Source organism: Panthera pardus, unplaced genomic scaffold, assembly GCF_024362965.1.
Source record: "Panthera pardus isolate Hobbes unplaced genomic scaffold, ASM2436296v1 HiC_scaffold_27, whole genome shotgun sequence".
Taxonomy (NCBI): domain Eukaryota; kingdom Metazoa; phylum Chordata; class Mammalia; order Carnivora; family Felidae; genus Panthera; species Panthera pardus.
This window is the reverse complement of record NW_026526843.1, coordinates 12,619,484-12,626,829: the sequence shown is the minus strand read 5'-3', so window position 1 is coordinate 12,626,829 and position 7,346 is coordinate 12,619,484.

Here is a 7,346-nt window from a genome sequence, read left to right as displayed (position 1 = left end):
CATTTTCAAGAATACGGGCCTCATATGGGTACCCGAGTGCTATTAAAAGCAATGTTTGGTACCAATCCTTTATATCCACGTTGTGTTCTTTCTGGAAGATGCAGTATCTCTTATATCTGAAGTGTCCCCGTCCTAAATTACCACTACTATATGTTTTCTTTGGCTCTGGAGTATCCTTATCCTTTGGTGGGTCAAAGGAATCTAAGTGATTTTGCCCATTTGCTTTGGGAGGATTTTCCCAGCTTATAACTTTTTAAAAAAAATTTTTTTAAGTTTATTTATTTATTTGAGACAGAGAGAGACAGCACGAGTAGAGGAGGGGCAGAGAGAGCATGAGAGAGAGAATCCTAAGCAGGATGGACACTGCCAGCACACAGCCCAACATGAGACTCGAACCCACGAAACTGGGAGATCACGACCTGAGCCAAAACCAAGAGAGGGACACTCAACCAACTGAGCATTCCAGGCACCGCTCCCAGGGTATAACTTTTGGATAATTGCTATTAATATGGGAACTGGATTTCTCAGGCCTTGTGCCTGCTAGGGTCTCAAAGAAGTTATAGATGAGCTAGGACTTCACCCATTACCAACTGTAGTCATGTTTTCTCTTATTGAGAGTCAGTTTTATCTTATTAACACAAATATCAAAGCACTCTGTCAAAAAAGATCATTAATGACCTTTTGATTGTGACTCAATGTGGCGAATGAGTTGATCAGCTCTTCCCTTTCAAACTTCTCAGCAAATAATCCCGCTTAACAATCAAGACTTTGGGGGTGCCTGGGTGGCTCAGTCGGTGAAGCGTCCGACTTCGGCTCAGGTCATGAGCTCGCAGTCCGTGAGTTCGAGCCCCATGTCGGGCTCGTGCTGACAGCTCAGAGCCTGGAGCCCGCTTCGGATTCTGTGTCTCCCTCTCTCTCTGCCCCTCCCCCACTTGTGCCCTGTCTCTCTCTCTCTCTGTCTGTCTCTCTCTCTCTCAAAAATAAATAAATATTTTAAAAAATTTAAAAAACATAGGAAAAAACAATTAAGACTTCGCACAACATCATTGAAAAGGGTTTTCAATGCGTATTTGTTTATGCAGTTTTTTTGCTCCTTAAGTGGGATAGTAATAAATAATAAAAGGGTTTAAGGCAATGCGTGTGCATGGTACTCACTTTCCTATTATTAGCAAAGGAAGTGGAAATCAAAGAATGTCTAGAAATTTACCTCAGCCATTCTCACTTTATATTCGTTAACCGAAGATACCTATATACAACTCTATCTATTTTCCCATCTCCCTTGAATCCATGCATTTCAGTCTTTACCCGACACATGGCACTTGACAAAAATGCTTGTACAAGCTCCGTTCGGAAACGGAATAGTAAATGGCTGTGGGTCCTGCGGTCATTTCCCTGTAGGCGAGCAGGCCGCACAGAACCTCGGGACTGGCAGCATCCTGTCCAGCACGTCAGGAGGCTACCTGTTGACCTCGAGTGGACTCTGTGTAGATACATGAACACAGTCCACAATCCAGTGGTGGGAGGCACGGCTCCACGGGTCTCCTGCATGTCAGCCGGTCTTTTGATCAGCGGTAATGACAGCTTTGTTTCAGACTCTTTTCAAAGATGTTTGTGTACTAAGCTACCTTGGAGGGTAGAGATAGCGTCTCTCTCCGGGGCAGGGAACGGGTATGGGTCCTTAGCAGGATGAGGCAATGTTGGGGCACAGGCTGGGCAGAGTTGACAGTGGTCCTTCTATAGGATTGTGGCTAGGCACAGAGTTCCTCAGCTGTGACCCAGACCTGCTGTCTGTATACCATCCACCCTGCTCGCTCGGTATCATTCCCACGTAGGGGAGTAGGGGCAAGAGAAGATGACACAGGTCTGAAGCTCCGGCTGCCTGCTTGGTTTGTAACAGGTCCTTTGTTTCTGACCCGGGAGTCATGTCCTCTGCTGGCACGTGGGAAATTGTAGCAGGATAGCTTCTACCTTGCGAGCACGAAAAATCTCAGACACTTTATCGTTCCTGACACCGTAACTAAAAAAAACGACTCAGGTGTATGTTCTCGTAACGGTAGGGTATCACAGATGAAAAGTGTGTGCCAAGCAATAGGCCCGGATAGCGGTGGATGAAGAGTCAGTCAAAACATTCGCAACATCTGAGATGGCGTCTGAGCGTGGTGTTATTGCTGTTAGACTTGTTATCAAACCCTTACATCTTAGTGAAGACTACAGGGTAGGAAATACACAAATAAGTGTAAATTGTACTGTGTAGATAATGTCATGGTATATCATTAGGTGGAAAACATTTTGGGCTTCCTTTTTCTTTTTTTCCAGAGAGAGAGAGAGAGAGAGAGAGAGCCAGCACGAGAGCGAGAGGGGCAAAGGGAGAGAGAGAATCTTAAGCAGGGTCCACACCAAGCAGGGAGCCCCGGGGGCTGGGGGGGGGGGGGGGCTCATAACTGTGAGGTCATGACCTGAGCTGAAATCGGTAGTCAGAGGCTTAACCCACTGAGCCACCCAGGTGCCCCTGGGCTTCCATTTTAAGTGTTTATTTATTTTAGAGAGAGAGATAGAGAGGGCGAGAGAGCGTGGGCCGGGGAGGGCAGAGAGAGAGGGCGACACAGAATCCGAAGCTGGCTCCAGGCTCTGAGCTGTCAGCACAGAGCCCCACGGGGGTGGCGAGGGGGCTCGAACCCACAAGCCTGAGTTGAATTTGGAGGCTTAACCAACTGAGCCACCCAGGCGCCCTCCTGGGCTTCCATTTTATAAAGGAACTAACACGCATGAGTTCTAAGCCTTGACTTGACTATGTGTGCATAATGCCAGTTAAATAACTAGCTAAAAATGGATGTGTCATTAAACACGTAACTTGATGTCATGTTAGTAAAACAGTGATACGATTGACAGCAAACTTGAAAAAAGGAAGCAATTTTGGATAAAAATTAATTTTGTGTTCAGGCCAATCAGTTTGAATTCTGTGAGAATTTCTAGAGAATTAATTTACTACTGAATATGCTAAGATTAACTGGTAAAGCTAATAATGACTGGTGCTATAATTAAAAATTATTAAAATAATTAATTAAACATAATTCTTTCCTCACTCTTGCGTAGATTCAGTATTAATGTATTTCCTCCGGGTAACACTGTGGTTAACTTGTAACATGACTTAGACTTTTGTTTTCCTGGAGATCACTTAGAAATTGTGGCAGAGGCTGCGTTCTCTATCTTTGTGTTCCTCAGTAAGCCAGTGGGCTCCACACAATAGCGGCTCAGCAAAGTGACAGGGATAGGGTGTAATGTTTTGAACTGGCATTTATTTCTTCTAGAAAAAAAGACGATTAACTTCCTGTTTTCAAAACAGCAACAATATATTTCTCAGTATAGGTGCTTCTGGGATCCTGCTTTAAAACCATCGCTATGAAATTCAATAGCTGTTTGTTCGAGTATTAGAATGCTGTTTTATTTTTATGTTTATGATGTGTTTTCTTGTAGGCAGAGCTCTACTATTTAAAAAAATCAATATTCAGAGAGGTAACAGCCTGATGACTTTACCTGCTCTGTACTGACTAATCTGGAAGAAAATTTTTCTTGTGATCTTCTTTTGTGCTGGAAGTAGTAAGAAGCCCCAACTTTTATACAAATATACAGCTTACAAAGCAGAAATGTTCCACATCAGCATTCTAATGAGATTTTTATATTTAAGTTAATTTACGATTCACCTTAGTACATAAATTGCTCTGAGGACTATCACCTCCACACTTCTCTAAGTTGATTGGTCTGATATAGGCATCCCATTATCTGGGAAGAACTCTGAACACATTGACAACACATATTAATGAAACTTACGGAAAAGAAATGCCGTGTCCACGAGAATAGAAGTTCCATAATGGCAAGGACCTTCTCTCGTTGATTTCTCTATCCTCATTGTCTACGATACTGCAATAGAGTAGAGGTTCAACAATTAGATTTGTAAACAATGAATTGATCCTGTAAGAGTTTGATATTTCTATAAAGAAGGAAGGGAGGTACTTCATGTAAGAGTTGGTCTGAGAGCCTAGTACAGTAAAACCTTGGTTTGCGAGTATAATTTGTTCCAGAAACGTACTTGTAATCCAAAGCACTTGTATATCAAAGGGAATTTCCCCATAAGAAATAATGGAAACTCAAATGATCCACTTCACGACCCAAAAATATTCATATAAAAATAACACTGTCATATAATAAAAACTAATAAAGAAAATACAAAGACGAAGGAAACTAAACAAATTAACCTGCACTTGCTTTTGAAAACCTTTGTGGCTGGTGTGAGGGAGACAAGAGAAAAGAAGGGTTATTGTGTAGGACGACTTTATCACTAACGGAATCACTGTTATCTATGGAATCTTTTTTCTTTTCATGCAACTTTAATAAGGAACCTGTCCAATAACACTTGCTTTTGCCTCATTTGGAGGATTTCCTGGAAATGTGACACTGCATTGACGATCCCCCACAATCTTGCAGTAAGAGAGAGAGAGGGAGGGAGGGAGGGAGAGAGACCATTAGCTCAGTTGTAATTGTGTGACATTCAGGGTCATGTACTACTTGTATTGTAAGACATCGCTCGTTTATCAAGTTAAAAATTTATTAGAAATGTTTGCTCATCTTGGCACAAAAACAGACACTCAGATCAGTGGAACAGAACAGAGAACCCAGAAATGGACCCACAAACGTTTGGCCAACTGATCTTTCACAAACCAGAAAAGAATATCCAATGGAATAAAGACAGTCTCTTCAGCAAGTGGTGCTGGGAAAACTGGACAGCGACACGCAGAAAAATGAACCTGGACCACTTTCTTACACCATACACAAAAATAAACTCAAAATGGATGAAAGACCTAAACGTAAGACAGGAAGCCATCAATATCCTCGAGGAGAAAGCAGGCAAAAACCTCTTTGACCTTGGCCGCAGCAACTTCTTACTCAATACGTCTCCGGAGGCAAGGGAAACCAAAAGCAAAAATGAACTACTGAGACCTCATCAAAATAAAAAGCTTCTGCACAGCGAAGGAAACAATCAGCAAAACTAAAAGGCAACCGACAGAATGGGAGAAGATATTTACAAACGACGTATCAGATAAAGGGTTAGTATCCAAAATCTCTAAAGAACTTATCAAACTCAACACCCAAAAAACAAATAATCCAGTGAAGAAATGGGCAAAAGACATGAATAGACATTTCTCCAAAGAAGACATCCAGATGGCCAACCGACACATGAAAAAAATGCTCCACATCACTCATCACCAGGGAAATACAAATCAAAACCACAGTGAGATACCACCCCACCCCTGTCAGAATGGCTCACATGAACAACTCAGGCAACAACAGACGTTGGTGAGGATGCGGAGAAAGAGGCTCTCTTTTGCACTGCTGGTGGGAATGCAAGCTGGTGCAGCCACTCTGGAAAACAGTGTGGAGGTTCCTCAAAAAATTAAAAATGGAACTACCCTATGACCCAGCAATTGCACTACTAGGTATTTATCCAATGGATACCGGTGTGCTGTTTCGAAGGGACACATGCACCCCCATGTTTACGGCAGCACTATCAACAATAGCCAAAGTATGGAAAGAGCCCAAATGTCCATGGATGGATGAATGGATAAAGAAGATATGGTATATATATACAGTGGAGTACTACTCGGCAATCAAAAAGAATGAAATCTTGCCATTTGCAACTACATGGATGGAACTGGAGGGTATTATGCTAAGCGAAATTAGTCAGAGAAAGACAAATATCATGACTTCACTCCTGTGAGGACTTTAAAAGACAAAACAGACGAACATAAGGGAAGGGAAACAAAAATAATATAAAAACAGGGAGGGGGACAAAAACATAAGAGACTCTTAAATGTGGAGAACAAACAGAGGGTTGCTGGAGGGGTTGTGGGAGGGGGGATGGGCTAAATGGGTAAGGGGGCACTAAGGAATCTACTCCTGAAATCATTGTTGCACTAGATGCTAACTAACTTGGATGTCAATTAAAAAAAAAAAAAAAAGTTCTCAGTAATGACCAAGAAGGAAAAAAAAAAAAGAAATGTTTGCTTGTCTTGCACAACACTCACAGAACAAGTTACTCGCAATGCAAAGTTTTACTGTATTTGTATTTGTCACACTCCATTACATACCCTGTTTTACCATATCGATGAATTCTATCATTCCACGTAATTATTCTACTCAGTTGCCTGTGTATTGTCTCTCTCCTTCACTAGATTATAAAATTCCATGAGTAAAATTACCATGTCTTGGGTACTGCTAATAGTGTCTGGCATAAAGTAGATCTGCTGAATGAGATAGTAAATTTTGATATAAATTTAGTACATCTATAGAGTGCAAGACAAAAAAATCCAGAAAGGTAAAAAAAACACAAACAGAAAAAACCAATTTTTGGAATGATGAGACAAACCCTCTAGAAGGGTATTTGCATCTGTTCAGTATGTGAAGCCAGGTTATGGAACTCACTTTCTATAATGAAGTGGAACCTGCTTATGGATCTTGAATATTGGTGGGAATGGAATATTTCCAGAGGATGCTGGTAAATCTTGGTTTTTGCAAAAGATTCTTTAAGGATTTTACGAGCCTTTCAGGTATTGAGATAACTTCATGGGATTGATATGTCATAATACTAAGAGACAACTTAAATGAAATCAAGTATGATCTGATCATTATTAGTATATTCATAGAGTTTTGCATTATTAGTAGTAATAGTCTCTAACATATGGCGTGAACCAAAAATAATTGTCAAATGAATTAATAGATAGTTTTGGTTAGGTTTGCCGACCCTCTCGTTCCTCACAGGCAGAACAGAAGCTCACAGACATTTCTACATGTCCATTATTCAGTTTCCATTTCAATTAAGAAGTGAGGTCATAGACTCTTGATCTCGGCTCAGGTCACGATCTCACGGTTTGTGAGATCGAGCCCCATGTCGGGCTCTGCACTGACAGTGGGGAGCCTGCTTGGGATTCTCTGTCCCCCCTCTCTCCCTGCCCCTCCACCACTCACGCCCTCTTTCTCTCTCTCTCAAAATAAATAAATATGTATGTTACCATAAAGAATACATAGAATTACTTAAAGAAAAAAAAAGAAGAAAAAGAAGAAGTGAGGTCATAGAGATGTCAGGTGTTGGTTCTGGGTTAGGGTCTCAGAAGGGACTAAACATTTGGAGGAATTATCACAGTCTGCTAAACCAATGGTATTAGTTTACACAGAATTATGCAAGTCCTATGGGGCTGGAAAACATTTACCAAACTTACAAGACCCGGATAAATGACGCAGAATGCCAACTTGAGAATTTATAAGAGAAGTGTGTATTTGGCTCAAGAACTGCG